We start from the raw sequence: 21764 nt of genomic DNA, 5'->3' as shown, positions 1-21764 counted from the left end.
TGGGACGAATGATCACCCAGTGCCCAACCCATCACCATCATGATTCCAGAGGAGGAGGAGTGGGCGCCTGGGGAATGGAAGACAGGGGCAGTTGGAAAAAGAAGCCATCTCCCTTGCCGGTCATTTCAAAGGCTTCTCACTCAGACTTTCACCTCCGTGCAGCACTCTGATACCGTGGGTGGATGGGTGGGTGTGGGGGGTGTTTCTGCGTCCCTCTCCTCTCTGGAGGAAGGCTCCCGGCACTGATGGGGGGGGAGGGGCCCCTGCAGGTCCCCGGCTGCAGCTAGTCGCCAGAGAGCCCACCCTGCTGCTCCCTGGGCCTCTGCAGCCAAGAAGGCTGCTGCGGGGATGGAGTAGGGGACACTCAGGTTGTTTAAAGGGAAAGTGCTAATGCCGTAGACACTTTGGGTTATGGTGATTTTGAGGAAAGCATAGAATTTTTAAAGTTATTTTTTCATCCTGAATTATAACTACATTACAACAAATGGATAGCCCTGGCCAGTTTTTCTCAGTGGTTAGAGCATCAACTTGCTGACTGAAAGGTCTCTGGTTCGATTACCTGGCAAGGGCATGTACCTTGGTTGCAGGTTTGCTTCCTGCCCCTGGTGGCAACCAATCGATGTGTCTCTCTCACATCGATGTTTCTTTCTTTCTCTCTCTCTCTCTCTCTCTCTCTCTCTCTCTCTACCTCTCTACCTCCTCCCTCCCTTTCACTCTCTCAATATCCTCAGGTGAGGATTAAAAAAAATCAGATAATAGATAAGGGGAGAAAAGTACCCATATATATTTCACCTTAACATATTTCTTCTGGACTTTTGGGGGAAGGTAGGAGAATAATAATTTTCATTTATCTTTTTTTTAATATATTTTATTGATTTTTTACAGAGAGGAAGGGAGAGGGATAGAGAGTTAGAAACATCGATGAGAGAGAAACATCGATCAGCTGCCTCCTGCACGCCCCCTACTGGGGATGTGTCCGCAACCAAGGTACATGCCCTTGACCAGAATCGAACCTGGGACCTTTCAGTCCACAGGCTGACGCTCTATCCACTGAGCCAAACCGGTTAGGGCTAATTTTTATTTATCTTAAATAGATAGACATGACATGGCACAAATTTGACAAGATACAAAGCAGTGAAAATTAAGTCTTTTTACAGAGCACTCTTTTATTCATAGTGTACATATGATTTTGACTCTCTCAGTTAACATTACATTATCTTCATATGTCTAAACATTTCTGATTCTTTCCGATTTTAAAGATTCTTAAAAATTTTTGCAAGCAATATATGCAAAATATATTTATGAATTTTCTAACAAATAATGGACAGTATGCCATATTGATAACAGTGGTGGTGTGTTTATAGGTGATTTAAAAAAAACATTTTTAATGCCTTATATTTTCTTGAATGTTGTTAAATGAACAGGAATATTCAGAGAATTATGCAGAGGAGATATCATCCATAGCTTAGAATTAACATTTTGGCCTATTTTTATTCTGTATTCATGCTTTGCATTTTATAAATATAGTCAGATTATGTTTTATATCAGTGTGGGTCCTGCTTGGTTTTCATCTAACATAAGCTTTATTAAGCTTAGGTTCTCTATAAACTTTGTTTTTAATGGCAATACCATATTCTATCAAATGGAAACATTACATTTTGTTTAACCATTCCCTTTCATTGGTTACATTATAATGAGGTATTTTTCTAGTGCTTTACTGTTAAAATAATGCCAAATGAATAGCTCAGGAAACACAGCAGTTAGAAGTATCGACCCTGAAAAGGTCAGTCTGGGGCTTTGAGGGGCTGTATACCCAGTGGGTGGGTACACAGCAGGCGCTCAGCAGTTGCTTGTGCTTAGTGAATGAGGGGACATGAGTGGGTGTTCTGTAAATTATTTCAATAAATGATAACATGAAAGCATAAAGTGTTTTAAGGCAATGAAGGGCTGTCAAGAGAGACCCCGCAAAATGGACTGCAAAATTCAAACCTGTCATACCGTGACCGCTTCAAGGTCTTCGAGAGGATTCTGCAATTCCGGTCGTGCCCATTTGTCCAGCAGGCGTGAGGAGCTTGCTCTGTCTTCGCGCCACGTTGGAGGATCAAGTGGCGGTGATGCTTTTTCAGTCTCTGAAGGGAGGGAGCTGGCAAGAAGGACAAGGCCTGAAGGATGGTTTGTTGTCTGACTGCGTGCCCACCCCAAGTGGCTGCTGAAACCAAATCAATTTGTGGAAGGCCGCTGGGGTTTTCTTGGCTTGACTCTCTCTTCCGGAATTGAATAGGAAAATAGAATTTCTCCGAAATTGTCTCTTTTTATTTGTGCCTGGAGCACTCTGTAATTTGGAGCTTGTCAGAACAGCCCGTCTTGATTTTGAATTTGGAACCATTGACTCCCCCTTTCTCTCCACTGTGAGCTATTTATATGCCAAAAAGCATAAGTGGAGGCCTTTTCACCCTCTCACTGTGAATTCAAGAAATAAATAAAGTAAAGCAGCATTCTCTAGAATCTATAATCCCTGAGTGTTGGCAACAAAGAAAGGAAAGATATTCTAATGTAGACGGCTAGGCAGAGAGAAGCTCGGCTGCTGGGTCCTAGTGCTGTTTCACCTTTTCCAGGATCCTCTGGGAAGGGGGGCCTCTTCACCTTGCTGAGCCCGTGTATCCCAAACACATTCTGTTTGCCCATTCATCCCATCCATTCACTCATTCATTCCGCTTGGTTCACTTCAGTTATTGCTCTCCTAATGTTCTATATCATAGAGTGTCCAAGGCCATAGTGATAACTTAGCTGTGACTAAGACTTCTTCATTCCTGTTTCAGCCAGGGTTCAATGGCAGTAATGAGACACTGGCTTTTCTAAACAGAAACGGATTTCCTGCAGAGAACCAGGTGCTTAATCATTGGAAGGGTGGAGGAGCAGGGTCCAAACTGGCCTTGGGCAGTGACTCCTGAAACAGGACTCTGAAAATGATCCACTGGTAATTTTGTTTTTGTTTTTTTTTCCTTTTTTGTATTCCCCTTGCCTCCTGCTCCCAGCTTCTCTGCCCCAGATCTTAGACTCTCTCCTTATGGGATAGAACTGTTTCAAAGAATTCATGGATTGTAAAGTGTTAATGTTCGAGTGTTGTTAGTAATAGCTGTCACTTGCTGACCCTTTACTGAGTGCCCCTCTGTGTGCTAAGTCCTTTATATGCCTTATCGAAATTCTTAAATCCTCTGTGAGGTAGTTGCATTATTTCTGCATTGCAGATAAGAAACTTGAAGTTAATAAAAGTTAACTGACTTATCCATGATACGTCAGCTAATACGTAGCATTTGAATTCAGGCAGGATTCCTGTACAGAGGTACTTGCAGTTTAAAAGAAAAGCTGGGCCAGAGAAGATACACAAATGGCCAATAAGCCGATGAAAAGATGCTCAACATCATTAGCCATCGAGGAAATGAAAATCAAACCCATAATGAGATACCACTCCACACCCACTAGGATGTTCATATCCAAAAAGACAGATAATTAAAAAGTGCTGGTAAGGGTGTGGGTGGAGAAACTGGAACTAGGTAGTAATACATGCTGGTGAGAATGTGCAGCCACTTTGGGAACCAGTTTGCAGGTCCTCAGAAGGTTAAACGTAGTTAGCATATGACTCATGAATTCTACTCCTGGATATTATACCCAAGAGGAATGCAAACATATCCACTGAAAACTCATACATGAATGTTCATAGCAGCAGCATTCATAATACTATCCCCAAAGTGGAAATTACCAACTGGTAAGTAGATAAGTAAAATGTGGTATATGTGTACAATGGAATATTACTTGGTGATAAATGGAATATTACTTGGAATACTACAAGGATGAACCTTGAAAACATTATGCTAAATGAAAAAAGCCAATTACAAGAGATGACATAGTGTGTGATTCCATTTATATGAAAGGTCCAGGATAGGGAAATCTGTAGAGGTAGAAAGTAGATTAGTGGTTGCCTAGGTCCGTGGTCGGCAAACTGTGGCTCGCGAGCCACATGCGGCTCTTTGGCCCCTTGAGTGTGGCTCTTCCTAAGCCTTAGGAGAATCCTAATTAAGTTAGTAATAATGTACCTACCTATATAGTTTAAGTTTAAAAAATTTGGCTCTCAAAAGAAATTTCAATCGTTGTACTGTTGATATTTGGCTCTGTTGACTAATGAGTTTGCCGACCACTGGCCCTAGGCTGAAGGAGGGGTGGGAAATGATGACTAAAGGTGTGTGTCTTTGTTTTTATAGGGTGATGAAAATGTTCTAAAATTGATTGGGGTTATGGTTGCACAAGTGTGACTAAGTCATTGTATTATACACTTTAAGTGGGTGAATTGTTTGACATATGAACTATGTCTCAAAGGTGAACGAGAGAGAGAGAGAGAGAGAGAGACAGAGAGACAGAGAAACAGAGAGACAGAGAGAGACAGAGACAGAGAGAGAAAGCAGGCTGGGAAGGACAGTACTTACCCAAATAAATGAATTGCTAATGGGGGAATTTAGGGAATAGTAGATAAATCCCATACAACTCTTATCCTCACTAGAATTGACTGAAAAAAATGTATTTAGTTTAGCACAAAATTAAGTATTTAGGTCCCAGTTGACTGACTGGTCGGTGGACCTAGATCCGATCATTTTTTCTCAGCCATCTAATTTTCTAGGTTTTTCTATTTTTCTCTAAGGGGTATGTTTACTTTTTATATGTAGGGAACCGAAGATAAACTATGTCATAAAATACATATTCCATTAGGTTAATCAAAAAGAACATCATGAATTCCATATGTTGTGTCCCCTGAACTAGTTTGAAATTCTTTTCTAGATAAAAGATTTTAGGGGGGGGGGAAAGCGAGAGGCGTCACAAGTGTTTGTCCCTGAACTGAGCTGGTGTCAGAGTCCAGCTACTCCTGGAAGCCTCCTGCCTTTCACCCTCTTGTTTCTTTCCTGCCCTTTGAATCTGTCCAGGGACCACCAGTTGTGACTGATCACAGTGTTGTGCACAGTTTTGCACTCGGCTTTATTTACATGGAAAAGATGATTGGAGGTGGGGGGTGGTGATGGATAGTTATGTTAAATTGAATGTGAATAAAAGAAGAACTGTAGAGGGCTGACTGTGCCCTCAGGTAATTTGTCCCATGTTATTTATCCAAGAATAATTGCCGATGCCAGCATTTCATGGTCTACTTGTAACCCAGTAAAATACCTCATGGAAGTTACAAGGCCTTCGCAGAACGGGAATTCATGGGAGCCCCTGCTTTCCACTTGAGCCAAGGGCTGGCTGGACCATATGTATGTGTGTGTGTTTTATTTTTTAGCAGGATTTGTGGATCAGCAAAGTTAAATTTATTGAGCTCTGACTATATGCTTGAGCGCAGAATTTGCTGTCAAGCAATTAGAGTAAAGCTGAGGATTTACATCTGTGAGAGGCTTAAATGTGGGAAGTTCTTTCCCCATTACACATTAGGTTGGCAACTTGGAGCATGACCTGGATTTCTCATGCTGCAAGTGGCAAGCTCTGGCCTCTGGGGCCTTCCTGCTTACTGTGTGCACGTGTGCGTGTCTGAAAGTAAGGCTCAGGTGCTTTCCAGGTAAAAGGGGGAGTGGGGAGTGAGGGTGGGAGGAACAGGTCTACCAGGTGCTGCCCTCTACCCTCCACTCACCCCAGTGAGCCTGCCAGCACTTTCCTGGACACTCCTGGCGCCCGGGCGCTGTTCCCCGGCTGACGTCTGGGGCTGCTAGGAGCAGTCCTGGAACAGCTCACAAGTGTGGTATAAAGCGAAATCCCAGAGAACAAGGTTCTTTACCACTTACACACTCTTTGCCTTTGGACAAATCACTTATCCTTTTCAAGGTTTTCCCAATCTTTAACAGAAATAATGCTACCGACCTTACATGCTCATGGTGAATGTTAAATGAAAATCTTATGGAAAGCACATCGCACAGTGCCTGAGACACATTAGGCTTTTGATAAAGATTATTACCTCTTTCCCAGCTCACTTTTCTTCTCCGCCTCCCCTTCCTACACTGGGGTGGTAGAGAAACTCATCCAGTTTTCTTCAACTCTAGTCTGAGGCCACCTGTCATATTTTTATTGAAATATTATCTCTCCACTTACCTATTTTTGTGCTAAATTTTAGTCTATATTGACCCCATTACTCCAAAATAAACCCACTGAAACAAAAGCATTATTTAATCTAGAATGACACTTTCTGCGATGATGAAATGCTCTTGGCTATTTTTGTCCCTTTGCTCTTAAACTTAGATTTCAAGAGTGGTTTGCCAGATCCACAAAAAAATCCTGTGAGATATCAATAGTTTTCACATTGAATTTATAGGTTAATTTAGGGAAGAATCAACATCTTTGTGACAGTGGGGTTTTCTAACTCTCCTTTCACTTAGGCCAGTGGTCGGCAAACTGCGGCTCACGAGCCACATGCGGCTCTTTGGCCCCTTGAGTGTGGCTCTTCCACAAAATACCGACTTCTGCGCATGGGCCACGAAGTTTCAATCGCACTGTACGTGCGCGCCCGCACATGGTATTTTGTGGAAGAGCCACACTGAAGGGGCCAAAGAGCCACATGTGGCTCGCGAGCCGCAGTTTGCTGACCACTGACTTAGACCTTTAAAATATTTTTCGGTAAAGCCGTATTTTTCTCCATAAAAGTCCTATCAGAAGTTTATACAGAGCAAAGTGACCTACACATATCTGGATTTAGAATATTGGTTGGGTGGCCATGAGGATGGTGAACTAGAGAGAGCAGTTCTCAACCTGTGGGTCAAAGACAATGAAAATACATCCTGCATATCAGATATTTACATTACGATTTATAACAGTAGAAAAATTACAGTTAGGAAATAGCAACGAAAATAATTTTATGGTTGGGGTCACCACAACATGAGGAACTGTATTAAAGGGTCACGGCATTAGGAAGGTTGAGAACCACTGGTAGACGCAAGGAAGTCAGTTGGGAGCTGTTGGAATAGTCCAGGTGGTTGAGATGAAAGCTTGAATTTAGGACTGTGAGAAGGGAGAGCGGCCAGCACATGCCAGAGACATTTCCTGGGAAGAATGCACAAGGCCCTCCTCATTCTTTCAGGGCTAAATAAGGCAAAGTAATAATAATGCTTGCCGCCATTTATTGATAGCAAAGTGTTGGCGTGTTACGGCTATCACTGCTTCTCCTTGGCAATGCTCCCAAGTAGGCATTAGTACTTCTCTCCTCCAGATGAGGAAACTAAAGCTCAGAGAGGTTAAGTAACTAACCCAAAGTCACCCAGGGAAACAAAGCATGTGTTCTAATCTAGATCTGCCTCTGCCCAAAGGCCACTGAGCCCTCGTGGAATCTTGAGTTGTCTCAGTTTATTGGAAGCACTTTATAAAAACGTGTCAGACCTTTTGAATTTTATGACTGAAAGAAAAATGACTAAAATCCTCTTCTCAGTCAGAAAATTACATTAGAGGGTTTACCTGGTTTTATAATGTTTGATAAAAGATCTAGACAAATGTAAATTTATGAGATCTATAAAATTGGAGTTTTTGAGGGCAGGAGGCTGGGCTTTGGGAAGATGGGGACAGATCATGTGAGTCTGGAAAGACGCAAAAAGTATATTTGAATTCTGCAAGTGTTCCTGGTCATGTATTTCTGGGTAACATTTTGTTGATGTTTTTCTTCCATTGGTCAGAAAAGAAAAGAAAAAGAATGGCCTTAATTAAAATTTCTATTGTCTTTGCCATGGAGGAAGGAAGCCTTTTGGTGGTTGTCATGGTGATATCTCCATGACACTGCTGAAGTGGGTAGTGATTGCCCTCAGAGCCCTGGAATGAGCATTTATCCTCTTCCTCGCCCCGTGAGAGGCTCGCAGAACCAAACTGCACATTTCCTTAATCACCTTTGAAATTCCCATTTGAGCCAAATGTGCGTGTGCACAAGGCAGTGCGCTCCACTGCAGCCTCGGTTAGAGTTCTGAAGTCTGAAACCCCTTTTCTAATTGCTTTACGTTCCTGGAGCAAAATGGCATATGCGAGGTGCTCATGAAAACTCTGGGAAAGTAATTAGGAACTAGCAGCCTTTCAGGTGGCACTGCGGGACAGCTGGGAGGCCTCCGCCCGCTCACAGCTCTCCTGCCCCCCTCCCGGCCACTCAGAAGTCTTGGCTGACGCACCTTCTCTGCGGGCAGCCCATTTAAAGTGACTGGCACTTAACGCATGGCCACTCTAAATGCTACCACTTACCTCCAGTCCTCCGCTGTTTCTCCCTGCAGCCAGCCGGCACGCTGGAGCCATCATGCTGCATGCAGGCAGAGAGCGGCTGTTTCCAGTAGTAAAACCAGGCTCTTTTGTTGGCTTTGGGGTACTGCATGGTATGACTGGGGTGAAGGAAGGGTAGATGATGGGGGATGAATGATGTTATGCAACTGGGTAATGTGCATGGGTTTTTAAGCTACCCCCACTCTACCTCCACCCAGGCCCGAAGAGCACAGGACAGTGACACCCCTCCTCCCCAGTGGTGCTGTGCAGCTGCATAATGTGGATGGGTTTGCAGAGCTCAGATTTTACAGGCGAGGTTACCCCGGGGTCTACAGAAGGCAGGCTTATGACACCTCCCACACTCAACTGAATATCTGTTCTATAACCTTTCGTGTAAAGTGATGTTATGGCAATAGGCAAAGAATTTGCCTTCGGAGAACCTGGGTTCAACTGTGGCTCCGCCCCTTAGCCAGCCATGTGAACCTGGACAAGAACTTAACCTCTTGGATCCTCGGTTTCCTCTTCAATAAATGGGAAATAATGACAGTAACTACCTCTCCAGGTCATTATACCGCAGGAGAGGCTGCTTTGTCAGCTGTAAATTCTAATACACTGGCTATTTTTCAAGCTCATATTGTATACTGGGCACAGTGCTGGAGAGTCAGAGCTGACAGAGCGGTAGGGCAAGCAGGACAATCAGAATAAGATGGTCAATGTTGTGATCCCAGTGGGCACCAGCAGGCACTTAACTCCACCTCACGACTAGGAAGGCTTCTCGGAGGAGGTGACCCTCGCACTGAGTCTTGAAAGATAGAAGTTAGAGAGACAGGGAGACAGCCTTCAAGAAAATAGAGCAGTGTGTGCACAGACACTGAGGTACCACCAGGGGTATCCTTGAGAGAGAGGTGAGCCGTGAGGGAGGGAACAGATAAAGGGTGGTGTTTGCCTTTATCCAGAAAGTGAGGGGAGCTATTGGATGATTTTAAGGCAAGGAGTCACAGTTTGTAGGTTTAGGGGTATTACAGGTATTGTGTGGAGGACTGTTGAAAGTTAATCGGGAATAGGTGGCGAGTGGGTACAGGGAAAGGATGGCGACCTAGAGGCCACAGCAGTCCTCCAGTGAGCGTGGGGGTGCCGTGTGGGTGGAGAGGGTGGGCTGCGTTGGTGATATAGAGGTAGAGATGGCTGGTTTCAGCGACTGATAGGGACTGAGGGAAAGCGATAGGATGTCTTCCAGCATTTGGGGAGGGACAGGTTTTCACTGTGCAGGACAGTGCCGTTTAGCACCTGGGGCCCCTGCCCACTAAATGTGCCTCTCATCATCGTGACAACAAAAATATCACTGCTCTTTGTCTGAATGCCCCCGGTTGAAAATCACTAGATGGTGGTTTTAGGAAGTGGGGAATAAAGGAGGAAAAGGGATGGGAAGGGTTCCATTTTGCAGTATGTTGATTCAGTGCCCCTAAGTGTCCTGTAGGCCGTTGGATCTAGGGATTCAGGGCCTGAGAGTGGACAGCGCAGGACATACAGCTCAGGAGTCATCACCAGGGCGGTGTGTGAGCTGGGAAGGACCCTGAGCTTTCCCAGGGAGGGTCTTTAGCACGAGAAGGGGCAGGACCATCATGCACGTACGTACCTTGTTTCATCTGGAGAGCTGGGGAGCGTTGATGGAATTCTAGGGCCGTTTTATAGGGAAGGGGGAAGTGAAGCGCTGCAAGAGCAAGTGACTTCCAGGTTTTTCTTTCAGTCAGTTTTGGCCAATTCTGTCCTTGGCCCAGCCAGTGCCTAGATGAGTCTGGGGAGAGGTGGGTTTTGCCTCTTTTATTTAGTTGAGGGCTCTTTAATGTCTTGCTTTGTGGCCAGGAGGACCAAGTGTCTCAGTGACTGGGCTGTTACCATCCCTGCCTCACCTTGGGTTTAGAAGTCTTTGTGCCTCAGTAAGGAGGCGTCTCACAATTTGCCTTATCCCCTGCAATGGCAGATTTTTCCTTGGCGCCCTCTGTGTTCTTGGTTCACTGATTAATAGGCACTTGAGGATTTGCAGGGAAGCGTTTAACATGCATCAGATACCATCACTAGCGGAGAAGGTGATTCACTGAGCTCTCTGCTGTCTGCATCCCTCCCCGGTGATGCTGTGTGACATTGGGGAGTTGACTGTGGATCTGGAAAAGTGTAGTTTAAATGTGTGATTCAGAATCAGAGACTGTGGCTGTCTGCAAAGTAGGGGGTGCGCGGAGAGGTGAATGATGAGGAGCCAAGGAGCTTTGTGCTTTGATTTCCTTTAGTTTCTTCAAAAGTGAGAGTCGCTCTGGGTTAAAGGTCACCAGCAAGTTCTGGGCTCTAACCTTCAGGCTTCCAGCAGGTACTCACACCGGGGAGCTGTGACCTCCAGACAGGGATGTGGAAGGCTGGTGATTTATTTTCAGCACATGAAAACTCTAATAATCTAAAGAACGGCTCCTTCTAGGAAGCCCTTACCCTGTACCAAAGTTTCCTTCTTGCCTTGGAAATACAGTTTTGCCGTGTTACCTGCATGGGGAATATTTCAACCTTTGTCTCCAATTCTGGAGTCAAGGGACCTAGGTCTGAATCCTGGCTCTGCCCCCACCGAGCTGTGTAATCTTGCACAAGCCCTGTAATATTTCTCATCCTCAGCTTCCTCATCTGTGAAATGGAGATAATAGTACTTACCCCCTGGGATAAAACAAGGCAGGAGACAATGCCCGCAGAGTGTCTGGAGTATGATAGGGTGTGCTCACTGAAGTTACGGTTACAGATATCTCTCTCTCTTTTATCTTAGTGGTTCTTTATCCACTACCCCTCCTTCCACACACATTTTCACGAGCTACCAGGAGTCTGGCACCCTGGCATGATGGGCACTCAATTTAGGATGGGAAGCGCTGGTAGGTTTTCTTTAGGGAGAGGGGACCTCGATTAGGACAGCTACCCTCGTTCACCTCCTCGATGCCAGGCAGCATTTCGAGGTCCTGCACAGAGCCCGCCCTGGCAGTGGAGCTCTGATTGGGACCCAGTCCTGCCTCCAAACCCACACTCCTCCTCCCTCACTTTGATGCCTTCCTCCTGCTCCGCCCCCTCTCCTGTCCTGCTTTGTCCCCCATCCAACCAAAACAAAAAGGAAAGACATTCTGGACTGAAACCAGGCCGGTCCGTCGGGATATTGCGCCTGGGCTCGGTGGTTGCTCACTGGCAGGTCTGGGCACTCAGGGTCCTGCGGGCCAGGCACTTTCTTCCTGGTGTGCTCCTCAACCTGGGCTCCCTTCCGGAATGGGCATCAGTAGGAAATTGAGAAGGAAATGGGCTTGGGAGGGGGTTTCCGAAGTCATCTCACTTCACCCTTTACTAGAAGTGAGATAGGCAGAGAGCGCCCCTCCCTGCCCGGATGTCCTCTCCCACCCCAGCACTGAGGGTGGGGTGGACCCCTTCCCAGGTGGTGAGGGATGCGGGGCCAGTGCCCTGTGTGGTTGGTCGGTTAATATTGTTAGGGTACCCTCAGCGGGGCAGTTGGGAAATAGCAGCCCTGAGCGGGTGTGTGAGGAGGCAGCAGGGCTAGCATCCAGGCTGTGGGAGCAGCTGCAGGAGGCTCCTCCCCCCGGAATGTGGCCCGGCTGCTTTACCTCGCACACCCCACTGACAGCCCGATCTTCTCCAAACAAAGACCCTGAGCTGGAATTCCTCTCGCTGTCCCGGGCTCTGGCAGCGCTCGCCCTCAGATCTGCGCGCTGACACTTTACAGCACCGCCCGGTTTATGGAGTGAAGTGCTAAATGTCAGGATTTATGTGGGTCATTCTACACTGCACACCTGTGAGTGAGCGCGTGCAGCCAACTTTGTGCCTGGTCTTGGTTTCCCCCTTCCATGACTGCTCAGACCTCAAGGGAGCACAGGGAAAGTTACTGGCTGTGGTCTCCCCTGTGGTTGGTACTAGAGAGTGCCCCCCTCCCCTGTCACCACTTTCTCAGCCCTACCAGTGTGCAGGTGATGTGGAGAAAATGAACCTAGTCCAGCAGCTCCCCGTGTCAGAGCTGGAAGGGCTCCTTGTGCTCATCGTCTCCAACCTTCTCCCATTTTACAGGTGAGGGGACTGAGGCCCAGAGAGGGAAAGCTGCCTGTTTGCTTTCCAGTGGGCCTGGTATTGATACTGACCTGGAACAGATTAAATTCCTGAAGTGCAGAGGAGACATCATGATGCAGGAAAAGAGTTTGGCTTCTGGACTTGGATTCCAACGGGAATCCTAAATCCTTCGGAAATGTATGGCCTTGGACAAATGGCTTAACCCCTCTTACCCATGGTTCCCTCAGATGATAATCCCTCGCAGGGTTGAAGTGACGTTCGAGGTAGTATGTGCAAGCACTTCAAGCAGTTACTCCCAATGGCAGGTACTCAGAAAATGGACCCAGTGGTTTGTTAATGGAGACTGGTCACACTGGACCTGCGTGTCTAAAAGAAAAGGCTTCACATAGGTACTGTGTAAACTTCCTGCGAGAAAGGGCTTAAGGGACCTAACCCAGCCTCCACTATGGGGCTGACCACCTGCTCCTGCGGCCAGGTTCCTGGGAGATGGGCATCGGTTCTAAGTCATAGCTCTCTACGGGGCTTTGTTTTGTTGTTTTCCCACCAAAATATCTCCTAATACAGGGGTATTTCAGAAATCTCTTGACTCACTTAACTGCTAAATGGTGTGTTTCATGGCTTAATAGAATCACAGAGCAGACTTCAGGCCTGGGGTTTGTGTTCGTTCTTTAGCAACATCTTGCCAAATAGTTTTCTGGCCTGAGCTTGAAAACTTCCACCAACAGGAGGCAGCCAGCCAGTCTGATGTTCAGAGGCCACTCTGGCTGTGACATTGTTGACACATAATTCTTTGACAATGTCTCCCAGTGACTTGACCCACTGATTCTAGTTCTACCATCTTGGACCTCAGGGAACAAGTCAAAGTTCTCTTCCTCGTGATAGCCCTTCTGAAATGATGACGGCGGTCATGCGCCCTGAGTCTTCAGGCCATGAAACTGCAGTTCTTTCCCTGACGAGGTTTGACCCATTGGTGCCCTTCACAGTCGGGGCTTGTCTCTCTTAGATGTGCTCCAGCTTCCACTCTGGCCTGTGGGTGTGGTCACCAGAGGTGAACACAGTATATGGATGGGGTCTGATCAGTTCAAAATAGACCTTTTTTTTTTTTTTTTTTACCTCCCTTCTTTTGGACCTTATATTACTATTAAGTGAGTCCCAAGGTCCTACTGGCTTGGTGACAGCTTTTCTACACTTTTGACTAACTGGGTTTGTAATACATCAATGCCACTAAACTAATACAGATTCTATATTATTTCCTGGAGCTGCCATAACAAGTTACCACAAGCCTGGTGGTTTAAAACAATGGAAACGTGTCCTCTGATAGTTCTGGAGGCCAGAAGTCTGAAATTAAAGTGCTGGCCGGGTTGGCTCCTTTTGAAGCTCTGAGGGAGAGTCCATTCCATGCCCTTCTTTTTGTTTCTGGTAGTTTCTGGCAATTCTTGGGAGTCCTTGTCTTGTAGATGCACCTATATAGTCTTTGCTGCTCTCTTCAAATGGCCTTCTCCCCCATGTGTGTTTCATATGCCACACGAATCCAGACCAACAGCCCTGGAATTCTGTGCAAAGTGTTTTGACTGGACAAAAAAAATTCCCGGCTCTAAAATATATTTTTCATGTTTGTTAGTGGAAATTAGTCACTGGGAAATGGATTTTGTTTAAGGCAGGAAATTAGTTTTAAAACAATGTATGATTTATTTCATGATCCTTGTTTCCAGGAATTAGCATTAATTTATGGTTGGTAATAACTATGACTGCGAGCAATTCTCTAACCTTCCCAGACCTTGGTTTCCTCGTCTGTAAAACACAGAGATTGGGTGAGGTGAACTCTGTGCCATTTTTAGCTCTGAAACTCTTAATCCTGTGGTTTCTGGAAAGCAAGGGTTACCCTTTACGATGAAAGGTCTCAAGTTGATGGCAGAGCTCAAGTTGGCTTAATAAACTGAGAATTTATGACCTTGACTAAGAAAGCAGATTCTCACTCATGAATCTGAAAATCTGAAAAAACTCTGTCCTTTTGTTGACCTTTGACAGGATATAGAGACTATGCTGTTGAACATCCCCCACCCTCTTGGTTACTTAGGCAGTGCAAAACACTAGTGATTGGCGTCTGGTTGGCTCTCAAATGTTGTTACATCAATGAATGAATACACTATGTCCTATGCCATTGTTGTGGGGGGTGCGGGGGGGGATAATACAATATCATTCAGGTCTCATCATCTGGTACTTGTGGGCTTTTTAAAGAACCTTCCTGAATACCTGTCACAAGCAGTTATTTTTAAAAGATGGTGTTGGTATAAGACAGGGGTTGCAAACCCTGATGTCTGTACAGAAAAGCAGACTGTGTTGATGATCTCCAGTTTGTTTTTGGAATGCGCAGCTCACCCTGTTTATCTTTTGTTTTCCCAATTCTGATTGAGATCGGATGCAAAGAAATTTCTCTTCGGTAAGAAAATCAGAAAGGCAAGTGTGATGATAAATAGCACGAGGCGTACACCCTCACCAGTGGGAAGCAGTAGGGAGTGGTGGGGACTGAGGTGAACTGAAGGTGCCATTCCACCTCTCCTGGGGTCCCAGTGTTGCCACAGTTGTCATTTTTCCAAGATAAGCTGGATTTTTATATGAACTTTTCCTATTTTTAAACTTTGGCTCAAATAAAACTAATTTTTGGGACACTCCCCCCTTCCCGTATATCAATTTGAAATCTCTGACACATGTTGATGAAGATTAGTACCTGGGATGGGCTCCCAGGTCATCTCCCTCTGGTTGGTCTGGTCTGGGGGTCCTGGCAGAGCTGTGTGTGCAGGAGGCTGCTCTGTTCATCCTTGCATACAGACGTGGAAGAATCTAAGATATGTAAAGTAACAAGCAAGTGGTAGAATAATATATAGTTTTATTTTATTTAAATAATTTTTTTTTCTCAAAAAGATGTATAGATAAAATTTTAAATGCATAAAAATTTCACAAGAAACATAAAGGCATTGCCTCTGAGATGGACACTGAATTGGAGGCAAGAAAGGAGCTTCTGCTTTCTTAGTTTGTGCCCTTCTATAACACGTAGTGCTTCGTTTTTGGGGGGTAAAATGAAAACAGTTGGTGGGAAGTGTTGCTGTATGGACAGTGTAAGCCTTCCATGCTGAGTGTAAGAGGACAAAGAAAAGCAGAGCAGCCTGAAGTGATCGAGAAGGACCACTGGGAAGAGAAGGGGCCTTGAAGGCTGAGCAGAATTTTTAAATTATTTTTTTATATTTTATTTATTGATTTTAGAGAGAAAGGGAGAGGGATAGAGAGATAGAAACATCGATGAGAGAGAAACTTTGATCACCTACCTGCCTCCTGCATGCCCCCTACTGGGGACTGAGTCCACAACCGGAGCATGTACCCCCACTGAGAATCGAACTGGTGACCTCTTGGTTCATGGATCGACACTCAACCACTGAGCCACACTGGCTGGGTGGGCAGACTTCATTAGGAAAAAGGATAGCAGGAGCCCAATCCCAGAGGCAGGAAGACAGGGTGAGTTGGGGACTCGTGAATAATTAAGTATGGCAGGAGCCAAGGGTTTAGGGAGGTGGTGAGAGATAAGGAGGCTGTAGGAGCCAGACCGGGTGTGTGACAGAGACAGTGGACTGAGAGCTGTGCCCCAGCATGACTGACTCGGCAGCAGGGACCAGGAAGTTTGGAGGCAGGGCCGCAGGGCGGGAGCCTCTCACATGGCCTCTTCTGGCTCCCGGGTAGCTGTCACCCATTCCTGCTAGGGTGTGGCTTGGTGAACAAAGGTAATGCCTATACACCTGATGAGTAAGCTCATGGCACTTTCTGTTCCTCCACTCCCAGGCGTGTGGGCTTTGGAAGCTTCTGACCTCTGCTGGTGCAAAATGTGGTTCCTGTACCCCTGAAACCAGCACGTCTCCCCAGACATTTTGGAGGTTCTATAGGGCAACTGGCCACTGGCTGAAGTGTAGTCACTATAAACAAGCCCACACTTTGGAGTCAGGCAGATCTGGGCGTGAATTTTGACCTTGCCACTTACTGGTTATGTGACCTTGGGAAGGCACTTGACTCCTTTGGGCCTCAATGCCCTCGTTTGTAAATGAAGGTAAAATGATATACTTCTAGGGTTGTTGTAGCTAACAGATTGATACTCAGCAAGTAGGTGTGCCTTGCTTTACTTTTCTATTATGACACCTCTGATCTGTAGTTATGTATATTGATATTACAAGGGTGGGCAAAGGTAGGTTTACACTTGTTCATATGGAAAATAATACAATATAATAATACAAGAATATACTCTGATTTGCGTACTCACGACTGTAAACTTACTTTTGCCCACCCCTGTATTTATGTTCAATATGTAAAATACATATTTATTTGTATCTATATATGGCCATGTCCATCTAGTCCAGTGGTTCTCAACCTTGGCTGCACATTAGAATCACCTGGGAATCTTTTTAAAATCCTGATTTCTGGGCCTCATCCTCCGGAAATTCTGTTTCTTTGTTACTAATGTTGTGGTCCCACCCCATAACAAAGAAACAGAATTTCTGGAGGATGAGGCCCAGAAATCAGGATTTTAAAAAGATTCCCAGGTGATTCTAATGTGCAGCCAAGGTTGAGCACCACTGGTCTAGTCTATTGGATTGTAAGTTCCTGTTCAGTGGGGATAATTATGTTCTAAACATTGTTTTACCCCAAAGCACTGAGTATTAAGCCCATAATAGGGCTGACTACATGTTGGACGAATGGAGTTTGTGTTCTCAACCCTACTCCAGTCTTTACAGCAATGGACTTGTGATTGAGGAGGATGTGTCTGCAGGCTGGGGATATCTCCTCCATGGCTAAAACAAGTGTTGTTCGGCTGACATGTCAGGATGGCACGTGATCATCTTGCTATGGCAGATCTATATTTTGTGGCGCTTGATGTTTCTATGTTTTGGAAGGACTTCTTTTAAAATGTATAAAATTGTAGAAAGTATGCCAACACATTGCTAGGGCCCTTCTGGAGGCCTTAGACGGGGCTTGTGAAAGTGAGGGGCCTTAGAATTTGAGCTTTATTAGTTTCACAGCAAGTCATCTGAGCATTTAGAGACTGGTAGAACATTCACTACAGGCAGTAGTAGGAGTTATGAAGGATGTGGAGATTTCTAAAGGGGGAAAAAATGCTGGTACAGGTTTTAGTAAACTTGTCATTCCAAGTAGACTCAATAAAATTTGCCTGTATTGTTTTTTTTCATTCAACAGATATTCATTGAGCACCTGCTGTGTGCTAGGCACTATGTAAGCACTGGAATGTAGCTGTGAAATCTGCGTGGTGCTTGCATCTAGCAGGGGTGGGCAACCCCTGGCACGCCTGCCAAACATGGCACGCCAGTAACTTTTCCTGCACACGAAACCCTTTCTTATAATCTTCCATTTACAATTTTTTTCTTAATATCGACTTTTTTATTTTTCAGATAAATTCACTGTAGGTGCATCTTAGATAAATAAATAATTTTACATAACAAGTTATCTTAAAGACCATAAACATGGATTGACGAGAGGGGAAGAGCAATTTCTATGCCTCTGCCTTAACTCTCCCTGCCTTCCTAGATCCGACCAGTGTTTTGGTTTCATCCACATACGCTTGTGAATCTTTGTTCTTAGTGATGAATTTTGTTAAGTCTCGTAATAGGAGTAGCTGACGGATGAAAGTAGTAGCTCGTGCATATCTCTGAAGGTCACGAATATAAACCTGATGTAAAATCTCTGTCATCAGTGATGCAGCAGCAAAAGTCCCACTGATAATATCAAACGGAGCCATACAGTTTTCTGTCGGACTATCAGTGTACATGTATACATTAAAAATAAATGTATTTTTTATCATCATATACTGTGTTTTTGTCGCTCGAATGAATTTTATTATTTCTTCAAGGTTCTTCACATATGTACACCTTAAGAGATATCAAGTAGGCGTAACATGTTCTCAAAAAATTAGGGTTGGCACGCAGAAGAATTTTGAGTCAGAGATTTTGTTGGTTTTGGCACGCACTCACAAAAAGGTTGCCCACCCCTGATCTAGACCTAGGTTGCACAGAGCCACAGTGTTGATATTAGGCTGTGGCGATAAAGCCACAGGCAGTAAAGGCATTTTGGTTTCTTAGTTTCACCTTCTGATCCCTCTCACTTTCTCCTTTCCAGGCCTTTTCTGGGAATGAGAGCCACAGGGTTAAATCGATGCTGATTGGACCTTAACCATCCCAAACAGTGACGAAAGAGCCATAGATTGTTACGAGGGGGAGTAGGTACAATGGCTTTTAACTGCTCGACCTTTCCTGGCCCTCACTGTGTGAAATACAGGTTTCCCCTGCTCTCTGAAAGTAGAGCTTTCTTATGAAACTTTTCATAAGATGAAATAGCGTAAAGTGAAGTAATTACCATTAATTTTTGTGGGAAATTTTGGGGATGTTCCAAGACTCCCAAAAAAACTTATCAAATCATACCAAATAACTCATAAAATCTAAAATAGCACTACCATATAGTAAAAGCAGCAATGCACAATGTAAGTCGAGATAAAGCACAGGCTCTCATTTGGGGTGCGTGCTGCCTTTGCAACAGCTCCCTGCAAAACAAATGCTGAACGCTATTTTTGCTTCTCACCTTTTTCCGTAGAAGCGAACATCCTCTTTGGATTTCTTTCAGTTACCAAAAACAGGTACTCATTAATGTCGGCCTTTCATGAAAGTGAGAGGTGTAACTTGACCTTTCGAAAAGGGGGCTACACCTGTAGTGATATGGGAGCCATCATTTCTCCATCAAAGGCTCTGCCGTGGGGTCGATTTCAGCCAGTGTGGCAGAACCGAGCAATTCCTTCTGACTCCAGAGCTTGTTAGGTGGGGGTGTTTCGTATGTCCTATTTCTAGAGGGACAGCCAACCCGAGCCTCAAAGAACGGAAGAATCAAGGCTGGAGACACACAGCACCTGCCTCGCAGTTCACCCCCAGCAGCACTCCGCTGGGCCACGTGGGGCGGTGACTCAGAGCTGGAACTGTGTTCCTGCACCGTTGCCAGATTTTGCATCAGGGGCGGGGAGGAAATAGAATGAATGAGTAGGAGCAAGTGGCTGCTAGATTTGTAACACCTTGGGAGGCAGCTGCTCCAGAACCGAAATCGAAAGCAAGCAGGTGGACTGGGAGCTCGCGCTTTACCTCTGCAGATGCCCAGGTCCTCCCCGCATGTCTGACCTGGACTGGGGTTTTCATCAGGCCAACATGAAGCTCAAGGAAAGAGTGTGTCTGCTGCCTTCCCCAGCGAGAACAGGAGAGCAGGTTAGTCCTGTACTGGTTTCTTAAGGATTCGGTTTGCTGCGATGTAGTCCGAGTCATGAAAACCCAAGTCATGACGGAGAGAAAGGGAGTTTTCTGTGGCTTTAGTTGGGAGTGCCTACAGTTAAAAAACAATACTCTGCTTTAATTGGGAATAAGTAGGACAAAAGTATCATTAGCTGCTCCTCCCTGATGTCGTTACAAAGGATATTCTGTTGGCAAGTGACACTGGGGAGGACACTGCCCGCCTGGTTCCTTTGTTTTCACGTATGTGCAGTGCTGTCACATCTCGGTCTGTGGCTCCGGCAGGAGCCGGAGATGAACCTCAGCACCTTCAGACGTTGTAGCTAGAAGATCGCCTGGTCCAGCCTTCTCACTTTACACTTAACGAACCTCACTTACTGAAGAGTATTAAACAGAAGCATAAAACTGGGTGTTCTCTGAGATCGAACATGCTTCCTGTGCAGTTTTAAAACTTCTCTAGGGTGTGCGTTCCTAGCTGAGCACAGCCTGGTGGAAGGCTTTTCTTCTTGGGCCACACTTTCCGAACCATGGGCCTCAACCCAGCGAGGGACAGACGTATGGCTGAAGGAAGGCGCCTCTTGATCTTACACTACTTTGCCTGGCAGGCGAGTTCTTTAAATAGAAGTTTAAACAGGAGGCTTGTGTCGTGCCTTAACTCAAAAGGAAGAATGTGTTCTTGAGCTGCTGTTCTGTGGAGGGCTAATGATACTGGAGCTGGCAACGTGGAAGCAGATAAAACAACTCGATTAGAGAAGAGTTTCAGAGCTAGCATAAGAAAAACCTAACAGGCACTGAAGATTGAGTGTTTGCTGTAGGCCAGACACATTATCGGCACTCTTCACAACAGTCTTGTCAGGTTGCAATGGTCTTCTCTGTTTTTCAGATAAAGAAACCAACTCTCAGAAAGATCACTAACTCCTTCAGGGTCCTACACAGCCAGTGTATGGCAGAGCTGGGATTTGAACTCCAGTCTCCATGACTGACTGGTCTGGGGGTTCATGCTCTGCAGGCCTCCGGTGGCCTCTCCCCCAGGACCCCTTTAGGGGCTGGGACTGGTTTGGTAGTAATTAAGCTGTACCTCAGCTCCTATTACGTTGCTTCCCTGACACTTTTAAAAAAGAGAATTAGGAAAGGGGAGGCTATCTGGGTTTGATTTCCTCATTCTATCAGGCGTTTGCCTTTAATCTTTTCGTGATTATCAAGGTCCTATGAAGCTATAATTAAAACATCCTATTAACAAGTAGCAACCCTAAGTACCGGGGCCCCATGTGGGAACTCGGGAAGCAGACGGGTTTGCAGCATGGTCACTGGTCAGGAGGGGTGATTTAGGAACTTTGTTGGCCATAGAGTGGATCTGAAACACCTGGAGAGCCTAGTGCAATAGAGGGCTTTCTCAGTCATGCTGATGCCTTCCCTCTGTTGAATTCAGAGTCTGGAAAGGACAGAACTTCCCTCTTTGCAAGATGTGAGAGCTTTACGTTATCTCAGTTAATTTTGCAACTCTCTTACGCGCCGTCTGTGCCAGGCTCTGCCTCTTTTGGCACCTCTGGGTGAGAAGAACAGTTACAGACTGGCCCTCCAGGTGGTGGGTCTGGGGTTTGGCTGGATTTCAGTGTCTGCCTAGTTGGGTGTGCGACTGAGTCAGGTGTGGTGGGAGAAGGGAAGGCTTTTCCTTGGTCTGCGTCATGCACCCAAGGCTGGTGGAGTCTCAGCCTGGGTGTAGGGTCCTTTATCGGGGCCCGTGGGCCCCTGCCTTGCCCGCTCTCTCTGAGGAATCTGATAGGTCGGGGCTGCTGACATCAGAAAGTGAGATGGGTTCTGCACAGCCTCTCCCTGAAGGCCATGTGTGTTTGTGCTCTGGCTGTTGAGATAAAGGAGTTCAAGTGCCTGCTCCATGGTATCACTGCTGTGCTGCAGGAGAGACAGGAGAAACAAGGGAAGGACTGCTCCCGGCCCTCCGGGCACTGAGGATCTTGCTGGAGATAGGGGAGAGGCGAGGAGAACAAACACACCTGAAATAAGTAGAGAGCATTATGAGAGAGTATATAATCAGTCACTAAATTGTAGGTTTCACACCAAATACTCTCTCCCAGTTCA

General features: G+C 45.7%; 1 protein-coding gene across 8 annotated transcripts in view; it reads left to right on the top strand.

The window, feature by feature from the left end:
* PLEKHA7 (pleckstrin homology domain containing A7) overlaps positions 1-21764 on the top strand; it is a 210080-nt gene that overhangs the window by 97080 nt on the left and 91236 nt on the right. For 2 of the 8 annotated variants that reach the window (XM_036325540.1, XM_036325541.1), the window contains exon 1: positions 19443-19646. The exons of the other annotated variants lie outside the window; for them this stretch is intronic. The gene's annotated coding sequence lies outside the window, so the exon portion shown is untranslated. Of the gene's footprint in view, positions 1-19442; positions 19647-21764 lie in introns of those variants that run through there. 8 annotated transcript variants of the gene reach the window in all.

Source organism: Myotis myotis, unplaced genomic scaffold (genome assembly GCF_014108235.1).
Source record: "Myotis myotis isolate mMyoMyo1 unplaced genomic scaffold, mMyoMyo1.p scaffold_m19_p_10, whole genome shotgun sequence".
In the NCBI taxonomy this organism is placed as follows: domain Eukaryota; kingdom Metazoa; phylum Chordata; class Mammalia; order Chiroptera; family Vespertilionidae; genus Myotis; species Myotis myotis.
The sequence above is the reverse complement of the archived record's forward strand: the minus strand, read 5'-3'. Positions and strand labels throughout refer to the sequence as shown.